At 45.1% G+C, this 14534-nt stretch overlaps 1 pseudogene; it reads right to left on the bottom strand.

The window, feature by feature from the left end:
* Positions 1–318: 318 nt before the first annotated feature.
* On the bottom strand, positions 319–1607 carry LOC116894476 (annotated as a pseudogene).
* Positions 1608–14534: the final 12927 nt, after the last annotated feature.

Raw genomic sequence — 14534 nt, 5'->3', positions numbered from 1 at the left:
TCTCCAAACCTACAGCTGGAATCTCATCCTGTTTCCATGCTGAGTCATGAATAATGACAAAGCTAACCAGAGGCTACACACATCAAAGAGAGCTGAGCTTTTACAGTTCACTTCCTTTCACAGGCAGAAACAGATGCCCTCTACAATGCACAATGGTTTTAGTCACTAAGGAATTTAAATGGGATCCTGAACATAGACAAATCTCGATGCACTAAAGACAAGCAACTGTTTAGGGTTCCTGGTGCTGCATCTTGGCCACTAGCTGAATCTTGCGCCAACACCAAATGGAGATGTGGAAAACACTAGGTTGACTTAGGGGCTGTGCACAGGAACCAAAGGCAGGAAAATACTAAACATTGCTGAGAGCATCCACCCCAGGAAGCAGTGTACCGTCCAGGAGCTGGCTCTAGCCTGGCACTGCCCCCAGTGCTCACATGGCTGACTTTATTCTCTGTGTTCCATTTGCACAACAAGTGGCAGTGTCTCCACCACCTATGATAGTGATGCAACCCCTAGAAGTGGCTTTCACCACCTCACCCATGAGTGACTTGGTTCCCCTGGCAAAGGCTTCCCATTCAAATACCCCAACAGGACCATTCCAGACAATCTGCTCAGCTCGAGCCCCAGCCTCAGCATATTTCCTGCTGCTCTCAGTACCACTGTCCAAGCCCATCCAGCCAGCCAGCAGGTATAGCTGAGGCCACAGTAGCTTGGCCAGTCTTTGCATGCTCATCGAATTTGTCAGCAGTGACAAAGTCAACAGGCAGGATAATCTTCACACCATTTTTCTCAGCTTTGGACATGAGATCTTTGACCATCTTAACTCCTTCTTCATCATACAGAGATGTGCCAATCTCCATTTGTTACATTCCTTAAGGAAGGTAACAGCCATTCCACCACCAAGGATCATCTCATTGACTTTGTCTAGCATATTATTGATCAGCTGGATCTTGTCTGCAACTTTTTAGCTCCTCCCAAGATAGCCAGGAAGGCTCACTCTGGACTCTCCAAAGCGCAAAGTAGTTCAGCTCCTTCTTCATCAAAACTCCACCAGCCTTCTGTAGCAGATTCATACCCACCATGGAGATGTGGGCTTGGTGTGCAGTCCCAAAAGCCTAATTGACATAGACATCTTCTAGTTTGGACAGGGGGGCTCAGAAAACATCTATTTTGGCTGGCTCAGCTTTAACCTTGTTCACAGAAGCATCTTTTCCCTTCCCTTCTTCCTCTACATGAAAACAGAGGTTTTCCAGCAGAATGACAGTCCCGGCTGCTGGGTTAGCACAGGCGTTCTCTACTTCTGGGCCCACACAATCCTTCAAGAACAGAACATCCTTGCCCAGCAGAGATTTGAGTTCTGCAGCAACTGGCTCTAAGGAGTCCTTGTCAGACATGGGAACACTATCAGGCCAGCCCAGGTGGTTCATAAGGGCAACGGACTTGGCTCCACTGTCCAAGCAGAATTTGATGCTTGGGACAGCAGCCTTGATCCTTTGGTTATTTGTTATCTGGTTGTTCTTCATAGGAACAATGAAGTCCACCCTCATCACGACCCCCTTACCCTTCACATGCAGCTTATCCAAAGTCAACCTGTTAGAAAGCGACATTTTGGCAACACCATGAGGAAGAGGCTCTCCAACTGTTAAGATACCAGTAGTCTGATTCAGTAATGTTAAGATAGCAAACACAAATCTGAAGCAGCAGCCAGGCCTGTGACAAATCAGCGTGAGTCTGCAGGAGCGACCAGGACCAGCAGGGACACCAGGAGACATTCTCGGCCGTGCTCCTCTCAACAAAGTGAAGATCAGCAAAGGTGAAGACTTGAGACTAATGATGTGTTGCAAAGCTAGCTATGCAAGCCCACCATTGCTGTCCATTAAGTCCTGTTTATACTCCCTCCACACATTATGTGTCCTTCCATGGGTCTTTCCTCAGTAAACACTGAGTCTGTCTTAGCAAAACTCTAGGTAAGTCTGTATCTGCTGACATCTTCCAGAAACTTTTATTTTACTTTGTCAGTTGACTCAAGTCCACAGAAGCAGAAAGCCACCAGAACGCCACCGGAAGTTTTTTGGCCCATTTCTCTCAATGGAGTCCTGACAAATGATCCTCAGTAAGCAGTGGTAAAGTGTACCAATACCATCCAGCGTCATCCACCGTCCATTGGGTTATATTTATATTCCTTCTAAGCATCATGTGTCCTTTTGCATGCCTGCTTTAACAAAATATCATTTCAGCTGTGTCTACTTCAGCAAAACATTCTTTCACATGTCTACTTTGACAAAACATCCTTTTTACCTATGTGCCCCAACAAAACATCACTTGACATGTCTGGCTTTCCAAAGAAACCAGAAGTTTCCACTTCACACACACACACACACACACACACACACACACACACACACACACACACAAAGAGAAAGAGAGAGAGAGAAAGAGAGAGAGAGAGAGAGAGAGAGAGAGAGAGAGAGAGAGAGGAGGGAGAAGGGGGGGGGAGAGAAGGAGAGGGAAGGAGAGGGAGAGGGAGAGGGAGAGGGAAAGGAAGGGAAGGAGGTACATTTACCTAGCTGTGCATTGTGTAGTTACAATGATGACTGACTTAGCAAGATAGGCCCATTGTTTCAATAACAGCATGAATGTGATGCAGGTAACCAACTGCCTTTCCGTTGAACTTAAGATACACTCTAAAGAGGAAACCTATGCCTGGTGCTATAAACCTAGCCGACAATCTTTGGCTTGGAAGGCCCTAGGCCCTAGGCCTATGCTGTTGTTGATAAAGGGGCATCGTATAAAATTGTAGTCTAAATCCTTATCCTCATACCCATATATAAATGCATGTCTTACCCCTCATCACAGAAGTGTCTTTATGTGTTAAATGTCAGTTAAAGCACAGATTCAGAACTGCTCAAGTACCGAGAGTAAGTGGGACCTCAGTATCATACCCATCCCCCTTTCCCAAGGCTCAAAGAGCATTCCAGAAGAAGACGTAGAAATATTGTGTGACTGAGAGTTTGGAGAGGATATTTGTAAAATAGTGTGATCTGGACTGTTTAGGAACATTATACTCAGGAAGTCAAAGCACCTTTGGACTGAATGTACAAGACCTATACAAGACCAAGGCAGCCAGCACTCCAACATCTGCAAAGGAGAAGCTCATGAAGCACACTCCTAGCTGAAGAGTTTTGGACAGGTGCTAGCTGCTAAAGGATGCTCAGTTTGATTCAACGGTGTAGCCCACAGTGATACACCCATGCTGCAGAGGATGGTCCTATGGCTATGCACATACTGACTACACTGACTGTACTCGGTGATCTTTTTTAAGATGGAGAGGGGTGGAGAGATGACTCAGCAGTTAAGAGCTCACTGCTCTTGCATATGACCTGAGTGTGATACCCAGAACTATGTCAGGCAGCAACAATGGCCTATAACTCCAGCTCCAGAATATTGAGTGCCCTCTCATGGCCTTCTGGTCTACCTGCACCTGCACATACACATATGCATGCAACTTGAAATAAATTATTTCAGAAGAAAAAGAAGACGTAAAGTTGGGAGAAGGATACAGGAGGGGAGAAACTGAAATGGGAATTAAGAGGTAGATCTGATCTAAATACATTGTGTTCATGTATGGAATTACCAGGAATAAATAAATAATACAAAGATAGATAAAAGGATGGATGGATGGATGGATGGATGGATGGATGGATGGATGGATGGATGGATGCACAACTAAAATAACCACTATCTGTACCTGGGCACAGTGACATAACTATACTGAGCATGTTAAACCTAGAAGATTGTGAGTTCCAGGCCAGCCTGACCTACAGGGCAGAACTCTCAAAAAGAAAAAGAAAAGCAACCAAGTTATTGCTCAGTTATGCCAGTCATAGTACAAAAGGAACAGCCTGAGGTCTTCCAATTAATAGCTGTACACTTGAACCAGTAGTCTCCCTATCTAACCCTCGACTTCCTTTTTTCTTCTTCTATTTGATGTCCTGAGAAGATAAAATTCAATAAGACAATGTACACTGGGGCTGGAGAGATGGCTCAGCGGTTAAGAGCACTGGCTGCTCTTCCAGAGGTCATGAGTTCAATTCCCAGCAACCACATGGTGGCTCACAACCATCTGTAAAGAGATCCGATGCCCTCTTCTGCTGTATCTGAAGACAGCTACAGTGTACTTATATATAATAAAAATGAATAAACCTTTTTTAAAAAAAGACAATGTACACTGGTGTTTTGATTGGTTGATTTCTTTGTTTCACAGTTCAAGGGGTAAGGGTGAAGATCATGACATGTTAGGGAAACACTGTATCCCTGAACCACATTCAAGCCCCTCATGGGGGGGAGTGGTTCTAGGCAGATGCTCTACCACCGAGCCACAGCTCTAGCTCCTCAAGGAGAATCTAGACAGGTGCTCTACCACTGAACCACACCCCAGTCCCTAACTGAGGCATTTTAGGCAGGGGCTCTACCACTGAACCACACCCCCAGCCCCTAACTGGGGCATTCTAGGCAGGAGCTCTACCACTTAGCCATGCCCGCAGCCCCTCACTAGGGGACTCTAGACACAAGCTGTAGCCTTGAGCCATCCGCTAGCCTAAACTTAAATTTGATAACCAGATACAAAAATAACCAGATGTTGTCCTCCTATACCTTTCAGTCCAACAAGGGAAAGAACCCCATTGCCAGTCAACGGTGTGGCCAGATCCTGCAGGATTATGATATAATGTCAAAGACTAGCTTTGGCACCCAGGATAAATTGAGATAGGGCATACAGTTGGTGATTAGCTGGGGCCAGTGAGGATGTTCATGGAGGCAATGAAGAATTTCTTTGGGGGCCACAAGAGGCCTCCAGGAAAAAAATCTTTGGGGGCCACAAAAGACTGGTGAAAAAAGAGGAAGAAAAAGAGGCGGACAGCATCACACAGGCGCGCGCGCGCACACACACACACACACACACACACACACACACACATACACACTGCATAAATCTTCAACAAGCTCCAATGAGCAAGCTCCAACAACTTCACACAGACAGACAGACAGACAGACAGACAGACATATTGGGTGGATAGAGCAAAACTCTGAGCAGAGCTCCAACGACTTCATTTTCCTCCCACAGCTTATATATCCCAGCAATGTCTTTCAAGCAGCACAGAAATTGCCATATGACTATATTCAATTTTTCCTTTAGTGAACGATTATGAAAAGCAGTATGTTCCCCAATACCATTACGTGAAATAACACTATGTAGTACAGGTAAAGAAAACAAATTATTCCCAAGAACCCATTCGTGACTAAGCAACTTGTTACAGATTAGCGATGCGAGCAAGCAAGGTAATTCTCTCACCCGGTTTCTCTTACTGGCAGGCTGCAATGCTCAGCAGCAAAGGAAGGATCAATTATTTTATTATTTGTCTTTAAAAGCAATCTTATAAAGATCCTAAAAGAATCACAAATCTAAACTTGTATATAAAAAAGCAAGCAGTAATTTCTACTCTAAATCCTCAGAGTACACGCCTACTCTCGGCAGCTTTTATTAAATCCTATGAGGAAGCTGAGGGCAGAAATGGGTGCAAGAAATTAATCATTGCCCATCCAGCCTCAGTGAGAGGCACATCAGCCAGTGCTAGTTAGACCACCATTGTTCTTGTTCCCTGGCCTCAAGAAGTCCCTAGCTCAACTAATAACCGTGTTTTTCTGAACTTCAAATCGTTCTCTAAGATTTTCTAAGTCAAAGCCACTAACAAAAACATCTTAACCTAGATTCACTAACAGGTGTTTCTTTTTTTTAATTTGTTCTAAGGGTGGTGGTCATTGCTAATAATCTACATCTCTAAGTTCTTTCCAAGGGTGGTGACTGTCTTAGTCAGGGTTTGTATTCCTGCACAAAACATCATGACCAAGAAGCAAGCTGGAGATGAAAGGGTTTATTCAGCTCACATTTCCACATGGCTGTTCATCACTGAAGAAGTCAGGACAGGAACTCACACAGGGTAGGGACTTGGAGGCGGGAGTGGATGCAGAAGCCATGGAGGGGCGCTGCTTACTGGCTTGCTTCCCCTGGCTTGCTCAGATTGCTCTCTTATAGAACCCAGGACTTCCAGCTCAGGGATGGCACCACCCACAATGAGTCCTCCCACCTTGATCACTAATTGAGAAAATGCCTTACAGCTGGGTCTCACGGAGGCATTTCCTCAAGGGAGGCTCCTTTCTCTGTGATAACTCCAGCTTGTGTCAAGTTGACACATAGAACCAGTCAGCACAGTGACTAAGTCATTAATCTGTTCCAGCAGCAATGCCTGAAAAAGATCAAGCACTATATTGTGAGTGCCATTAGTACTGCCCAGTGACAAACTAGACGCCCTTTTACAGTTTTCATACAACTCTTAGATCAAGATGAATGTGAAGGAAACAAGCAGAGCAAAACTCCACAACAGCATGAACATAGTTCTCTCTCTCTCTCTCTCTCTCTCTCTCTCTCTCTCTCTCTCTCTCTCTCTCTCTCTCCCTCTCTCTCTCTCTCATATTTAGTATATATATTTCTCTACACAATGCTAGGTGTCCATTGCCCATTGAAGGAAAGTAGTTTATTATAGCAATGTATGAGGCCCTTGTTTGGATCTCCAGCACTACATACACACACACACACACACACACACACACACACACACACACACACACACACACACATTAAATTACATTTCCTACAATTCTGCTTCTGAGAAAGGTGATGTAACAGAGATTGGGTGTTTGTTTTGTTTTGTTTTGTTTTTTAAAAAAAAAGACATGGTTACTAAGTCTTTGAGGGGTTCCTAAATGTATTTTAAGCATAATTATTCCCCTTCCCTCACCCTTCCCATCATTACCCTCTCCACCCTCCCATCCTTTCCCACCTAACGCTCTGTTTTCTTAGCTTTTTTTATTCCATCGAGTCTGGTTTGTGTCACTTAGCTCATCTTGAAAGTATGGCCTGCTCTGGCATGTGATCAGCCTTTAGAGGTCACACCATTAAAGAAAACTGACTCTCGCTCTCCCAGCAGCTACCAAATGCCAAGAGCTCCTCAGTGAGTGGCAGGAATTTTGTGCTCACCCCCATTTATTCCCCCCTGCCCCACCCCACGCACTTTGTGCTGGGAATCGTGTGGCTTAAGCTTGCACAGGTCTTGTGCACACTGTCAAAATCACTGAGTTCGTACACGCAGCTACCTGTTGAGTCTGGCTTCCTCCATGCTATCTAACTCCTTCTTACCATCTTACCATCCCCTCTTCTGTGGTGACCCCTGAGCCCTTCAGTGAGGCATGTGATATGTACGTCCCACTTAGGAGTATAGGAAATATTGAAACTCAGTGGGGCTCAACAGAAGATCCGGGGCTAAGCAAACATCATCAGTAAAGAGAGCTGCCCAGACCTTGGAGCTCAGATTCCTGAAGAAGGCTAGCCCCATGCCCAGGCTGCTCAGCACACGTATATCAGGAACCCCCAAGGCTAGGAAGAATCCTGAAATTCTCTCAGGGTCCTCAACCCAGAAAGAGTTCCTGTCTTCCCCAACAAGATACCATGGGATGCTGGTAAAATTATCTCTAAGTTACAAGACATGATGTTTGGTTTTAACTGTCAACTTGACATGGCCTAGAATCACATGCTAAGAGAGTCTCAGTAATGGAGTGTCTAGATCACATTGACTGGGAACATGTCTGCGTGACTATGTTGATCCATGTGGAAAGGTGCAGCTGAACACAGGAGGCACCATGCTCGAGTTTAGAGTCCTGCACCATCTAGGAGGAGAGAAAGCTACTTGAGCATTTACATCCTTCTAGTGACTGTGGATGTAATATGACCAGAAGCCTCTGCCACTGTGATGTCCCTGAAGTAACAGACTGTAACCTAGAATTGTGGGCTTAAAAAAAAATAAGCCCTGGGGTTGGGGATTTAGCTCAGTGGTAGAGCGCTTGCCTAGCAAGCGTAAGGCCCTGGGTTCGGTCCCCAGCTCCGAAAAAAAAAGAAAAAAGAAAAAAAAATAAGCCCTTTCTCCCTTAAGTTGCTTTGTGTTGGGATAGTTTATCACAGCCACAGAAACGAAACTAGGTGTCTTAGATAGGGCTCTACTGCCATGAATAGACACCATGACCAAGGCAACTCTTATAAAGGAAGAAACTTAATTGGGGCTGGCTTACAGGTCAGAGATTCAGTCCATTATCAATCCAAGAGGGAACATGGAAACATCCAGGCAGGCATGGTGCAGGAGGAGCTGAGAGTTCTACATCTTCATCTGAAGGCTGCTAAGAGAAGACTGTTCCCCATGTGGTTAGGAGAAGTGTCTCATTGCCCATCCCCACAGTGATGCACTTCCTCCAATAAGGACACACCTACTCCAACAAGGCCACACCTCCTAACAGTGCCACTTCCTAGGCCGAGCATATTCAAACCACCATGATAGGACACAAGATAACCTAACCTAGTTCCAGAATCTTCCAAAGCTGCCTCCTCATCATCATCATCACCATCTTCTTCATCCTCTTTCTCTTCCTCCTCCTCCTCATCTTCCTCTTCTTTGTCCTCCTTATCTTCTTCCTCCCCTTCCTCTTCCTCTTCTCCCAGTGTAGCCCAGGATAACCTCAAACTTGAAAATCTCATGCCTCCATTTTCTAATCACGTTAGAACTGCGGGGGTCTTTGTAACCACCAGGGAGTAATGATCCAAGGGAGGCAAGGAGGTAGCTCAGTTCAACACGATTAAGTAGCAGGTGTTGGCTCGAACTTCAGAAGTCGTGCCCCGAGTTGTTTATTTTATGCATATTTAAGCACAGCAGATTTTGTTGAAATTTTCCCTGATGGTAATAAATTCAATCCCATGTGCACAGTAAACCTTAAGATGTGACTGCACTGAAACCCTTTGTAAAGTACATGTGACATCTTCCATAAAGATGAGGTCAGTAGGTTCACTCAGAAAAGGAAGCTCATGATAAGGGTCTTGGGGAAGATTCAGTGTGGCCTCAACCACACAGAAAGCACCAAGGTCACTAGGCTATTAGCAACATCTGCTCCCGGCAAGTAACAGGTTGTGCACCCCTTCCTTTTAAAGTAACAACCCTTTGCACTTTACATTCCGGGTTCCCCTGTTGCTTATCTGTGAACACAGGAAACTCAGTGACGCCTATGTGGAACCTCTAATGCAAGCTGATATGATTTAGATCTAGAATGTTCCTCCCACAGGATCCCTAAGACTGAGTAGAAGGAAAGAAATCTGTGGGAGGGGACAAGAGAGGGTAATGGTGGCAAATATGATCCATCCTAATCCTTTGCACACATTTATGGAAGTGTCGAAATGAGGACTCTGGAGAGATGGCTGTGTGGTTAAGGGCACCAGCTGCTCTTCCACAAGATCTGGTTTGACTCCCAGTATCCATTCCCACGGTGGCTGACTCCTCCCCAATCTATATCTCAAGTCTTAGGGATCCAATGCCCTCTTCTGGCTTCTATGAACACCAGGAACACATGTGGTACACAGATATACATACAAGCAGAATACTCATACACATAAAATAAAAATAATTTTAAAATTTTTACATAAAAAAATAAACCAGCTTTTATGTTCAGTCAATATATGTTAATTAAAAGCTAAAGGAAAAGGCTTGGTTCCCAAGGCAGCAGTGTTCAAAAGGTGGAGTTAGAGGAACCGGGGTTGGGAAGCTCAGTGGTAGAGCGCTTGCCCCAGGGAAGCAGGCCCTGGGGTTCGGTCCCCAGCTCCGAAAAAAAGAACCAAAAAAAAAAAAAAAAAGAGGAAGTGAACCGTCAGCACTCTGCCTTGTGAGTTAATTCGTTGATGAATTCATATGATGATCTGTTGAGAAGAGTTGGAAACTTAGGAATTGGGGCCTTTTAGAAAGGAATAGGGGTAGGGCTGGAGAGATGGCTCAGTGGTTAAGAGCACTGACTGCTCTTCCAGAGGTCCTGAGTTCAATTCCCAGCAATCGCATGGTGGCTCACAACCATCTGTAATGGGATCAATGCCCCCTTCCCATGTGTCTGAAGAGAGCAGCACTGTACTCAGATACATTAAATAAATAAATGTTTTAAAAACAAAAAGCTTTAAGAAGGGGATCCACCTTGAGGGTGATACCTTGCTCTTGGCTCCTTCTCACCCACCCCATTCTCTCCATGTCTTTCTTCTGGCTCCCATAATGCTGTGCCCTGTGGAGCCACACGCTACTCACCCTGGTTAACAAGGAGACGTACCCAGCACAGATTGAGCTTGCAGCTCTGTCTAGCCCCGGGGGCTCTGCTCTGCTGTGCTCCCCACTCTCAGCTTCTGTCCTCCCCCTATAACTGCATTCCCTCTGTGCCCTATTCCCCAGTCTGCAGACAGGCAACAGGGGCCAAGCAGGAAGAAACTCAAACTCCAAAACACCACTGCCTGTTTCATAACAAACCACAGGTCTCAGGTTTCGAGCCTTTTCCAATGAGTGTTAACAGATTAGACGTTGTTGTTGGCTGTCTTCTAGCAAGTTGGGGTGGAGTTGAGGGGGACTGAGAAACATTAAACCTGCGTCTTGCTTTTCTTAACAAGATCAGAAATCAACAAATACTTCAGCTGAACCACCTGCGCTTTCCATCGAGAAGTCTGATATTCCTTTTGTTTTATTTTTGCACGTGTATGTGTGTGGTGCAGGGGGTAGAGGTGCGTGTGTGGGAAAAGGAATGCGCATGGGCATATGTGTAAGTGTGGGTGGGTGTATCTGTCCATGTATGTATGTGCACATGGAAGCCAGTGGTTTCCATCCGCTGTCTTCCTCAATTATTTTAAGAATTTTTTTTATTCGCTTGCATGCGTGCATGCATGCGTGCATGTAAATATGCACAGAGACCGGAAGAGAGCATCAGACCCCCTAGAGCTCCAGTTACAGGAGATTGTGAGCTGCCCAGTATGGATGCTGGAAACTGGATTCAGACCCAGAAACGCTTTTAACTGATGAGCCGTCTCTCCAGCCCTGGTCATTCTTCACTTTATTTTACTACAGCAAGGTCTCTCACTGAACCCAGAACGCATCAGTTTGGCTAGTCTAGCTATCCCACTTGCTCTGGGGATCCTCTGCCTCCTGAACACTTGGATTGCAGGTGGGCTGCCCTGCGTACCCAGCCTTAACCCGGGTACTTGAGAATCCAAGTTCAGTCTCCACATTGTCACAGAGAGCAATTTACCCGGAATCATCTCCCTAAACCTGTGTCTGAAAACTGTTGGCACAGAGGCATTTCAATATCAGGAATGTAATCAATGTTAGTGATAATCAAAACCTGAGCTATTGGGATCACCAGATGGGCCAGCAAGTTGACTTAGCAGGTAAAGGTACTTGCCACCAAGCCTGACGACCCGAGTCCCATTCCTGAGACCTGCAGAGTGAAAAGAGAGGTCCAGTCTCCACAAGTTGCCCTCCAACCACCATATGTGTGTCATAACACATGTGCCTGCATGCATTCAAACACATACTTACACACATACATACACAAATAAATATCATAAAATTTTCAGAGGAAGGTAATGGATTTTGTTTAAAGAAAATGATGTCATTTGCAGAAACGGAGTGTAGTTGGAAATTATTACACGGAGTAAAACATCTCAGAACCACAAAGACAAATAAACACCAATAACTCACAGGCTAGCAGAGGGAGCAAAGGGATCAAGGAAGAGGATCAACAAAAACAAGGGCAGGCTGACAAGCTGGCTCAGCAGTTAAGAGTGCTCTTAACCTCTTCCAGGGGACCCAGGTTCAACTCCCAGCATCCACCTGGGGGCTCACAACTGTCTGTAACTCCAGTATTAGGGAATCCAACACCCTCTTCTGGTCACTATGAGCACTGTCTTAGTTAGGGTTTTACTGCCGTGAACAGACACCATGACCAAGGCAACTCTTATAAAGAACAACATTGAATTGGGGCTGGCTTACAGGTTCAGAGGTTCAGTCCATTATCATCAAGGCAGGAGCAGGGCAACATCCAGGCAGGCATGGTGCGGGAGGAGCTGAGAGTTCTGCATCTTCATCTGAAGACTGCTAGGAGACTGACAGCCATGTGAATAGGAGGAGGGTCTCTTTGCCCACCCCCACAGTGACACACACCCCCAACAAGGACACACCTACTAATAGTGCCACTTTCTGGGTCAAGCATAGTCAAACCACCATAAGCACTTACATACATTGAAGGCAAAACACCCATACACAAAACATAAATTAATCTCCAGACTGAGTGTGGTGACACACACCTCTAATCCCAGCACTCAAGAGAAAGGGCAGAAGTATCTCTATGAGTTCAAGGTCAGCCTGGTCTATATAGTATGCTCCAGACTAGACCAGGCTACATAGAGAGACTTTGTCTAAATAAATAAATAAATAAATAAATAAATAAATTCCAATAATAAAGTGATATGAAAATACCTGAATGAAACACATCAGTTCACATAATAAAATGCAATAAATACATAAAAATTTAAAAGTAAAAAGAAAATAATACAAAATGTAGCATCATCTTCCATTGTAATTCTTCAACCCACTCAACTAAGCTATGTCTAGTTTCACACTGCAGTGATAAAATAAGAAACTCTTGCAATGTTATACATTCAAGAGAGAATCTGCCTCTTTTTTTCTTTCTTTTAGTGCATGGAGAGTAACCACCATACCCCATGTCTACCATTATTGGAGGTTTTCTTTTGTTCATGGTGGTTTGGTTTGGTTTCGTTTGGTTTTGTTTGGTTTGGTTTGGATTTATGAGACTGGATCTTGCTACATAGCCCAGGCTAGCTGCAAACTCATGATCCTCCTGCCTCAGGCTCCAGAGTTCTGAGACTGCTGTTCATGGAGTCTGCTGCAATTAGTCTTCACTATTGTATTAGTGAGAAAACTAAGTCTCAGGGCTGGAGAGATGGCACAGCAATTAAGACCATTTGCTGCTCTCCCAGAGGACCTGATTTCAGTTTCCACAAGGTTAACTCTCCTCCAGGAATAACTCCAGCTTCAGCAGGGATCCAATGCCTTTGACCCCTAAAGACACCCACACTCAGACACACATGCACATAAACACAAGTAAAAACAAGATAATTATAGAAAGAGGAGGAGAATAAGAAGAGGAAGAAAGTTAAGTCGTAGAGGCAAGGAGAGAGAAAGAAAAAGGAGAGGGAGGAAAGGAGGAGGGAGAGAAGAGAAAGAGAGAGAAAGAGACAGAGACAGAGACAGAGACAGAGTTAGCTAAGTGTCAGAGGCAAGGGGAGATTAGAACGGTGCCCAGAGTTGAGTCACCTCTGTCTGACTTTTCCCTCCCATCTCCAGTTCTACAAGCAGCAAATAAAGTCAAGGGTGAATTCATTGTCTCTCTGGGGCTCTGTATGTCTCACCAATCAACTCTGTAAACAAGTTCTAACTGTTTCCAGATATGTGCTGGGGACTTCCATTTTGGTATTGCCTTTCCCACCAACCAGGCAGAGAAGTGAGAGGCTAGCAGACAGCCTGGGCCTCCTAAGTTCCTTAGCAAACTGAATAATGCCAGTGCCCCATCAGTGTGCAGCTGTGCTCCAAACCCCGGGAGAAGCCCTCTGCCTCCCTCTGATTGTTGTTGGTGTTGTTGTTGATGTTTTCACTTATTCTTTGAAATTTTCATACATTTCCATATGTTGATTAAACTCACCCTCCAGTGCCCTCTCTTACCTGCTCCCACTCCATTTCTTCCCAAGGAACTTCCCTTCCCCTTGTGCCCCTCCCCTTCTTTTTCTTTTATTTCTGATCTTGTTTTGAAACAAGCTATCCTGTGTAGTCCTGGCTGGCCTCAAGTTCACCGAGATCTGACCGCCTCCTATATGCGAGCATCAAATGCCAGTCAGAGCTACACAGTGAGGACCCTGTCTCAAAAAAAGGGGGGGGCTTCAATTGTGTATGTGTGTGGTGTATATGTGTGTGTAGGTGTCTGTCTGTGAGTAGGTGTGTTTATGTGTGTCTGTGTGTGTGTTTGTATATGTGTGGTATGTGCATGCATGTGTAGGTGTGTCTGTGTGTGTGATTTGTCTCTGAGTGTGGGGTGTGTGTGTGTGTGTGTGTGTGTGTGTGTGTGTGTGTACCCCACCACCATAGCACTGAGAAAGTGGAGGCATGAGAATTAGGAGTCTGAGGCCACCCTGTATTATATAAATACCTGATCTCAAATACATATATCTGTAGAAGTTAGATCCTGGTTCTTCCTCTCAGCCCCATGTTCCCAGAAATAAGACTTGGGCTCAAAATATACCTTGGCTGTATAGCTAGGCTCTACTCTGACTAGATCTAACTTAAAATATCCCGTTTATTTTAACCTACACTCTGTCATGTGACTGGTAGCCTGTGCTCAGGTACCATGCCTCTGTCTCCTCCCATCTTCCCGAGCCAATCTTCCTGCCATGGCTCTATCCCAGAATTCTTTTTCCTCCTGGATGTCCCACCTCCTATATCCTGCCTAAGCCATAGGCCATAGGCTTTTTAATTGACAGGTGATGCATCCATACAGTACACAGGATA

The sequence above is a fragment of the Rattus rattus genome, chromosome 2 (assembly GCF_011064425.1).
Source record: "Rattus rattus isolate New Zealand chromosome 2, Rrattus_CSIRO_v1, whole genome shotgun sequence".
Lineage (NCBI taxonomy): Eukaryota > Metazoa > Chordata > Mammalia > Rodentia > Muridae > Rattus > Rattus rattus.
The sequence above is the reverse complement of the archived record's forward strand: the minus strand, read 5'-3'. Positions and strand labels throughout refer to the sequence as shown.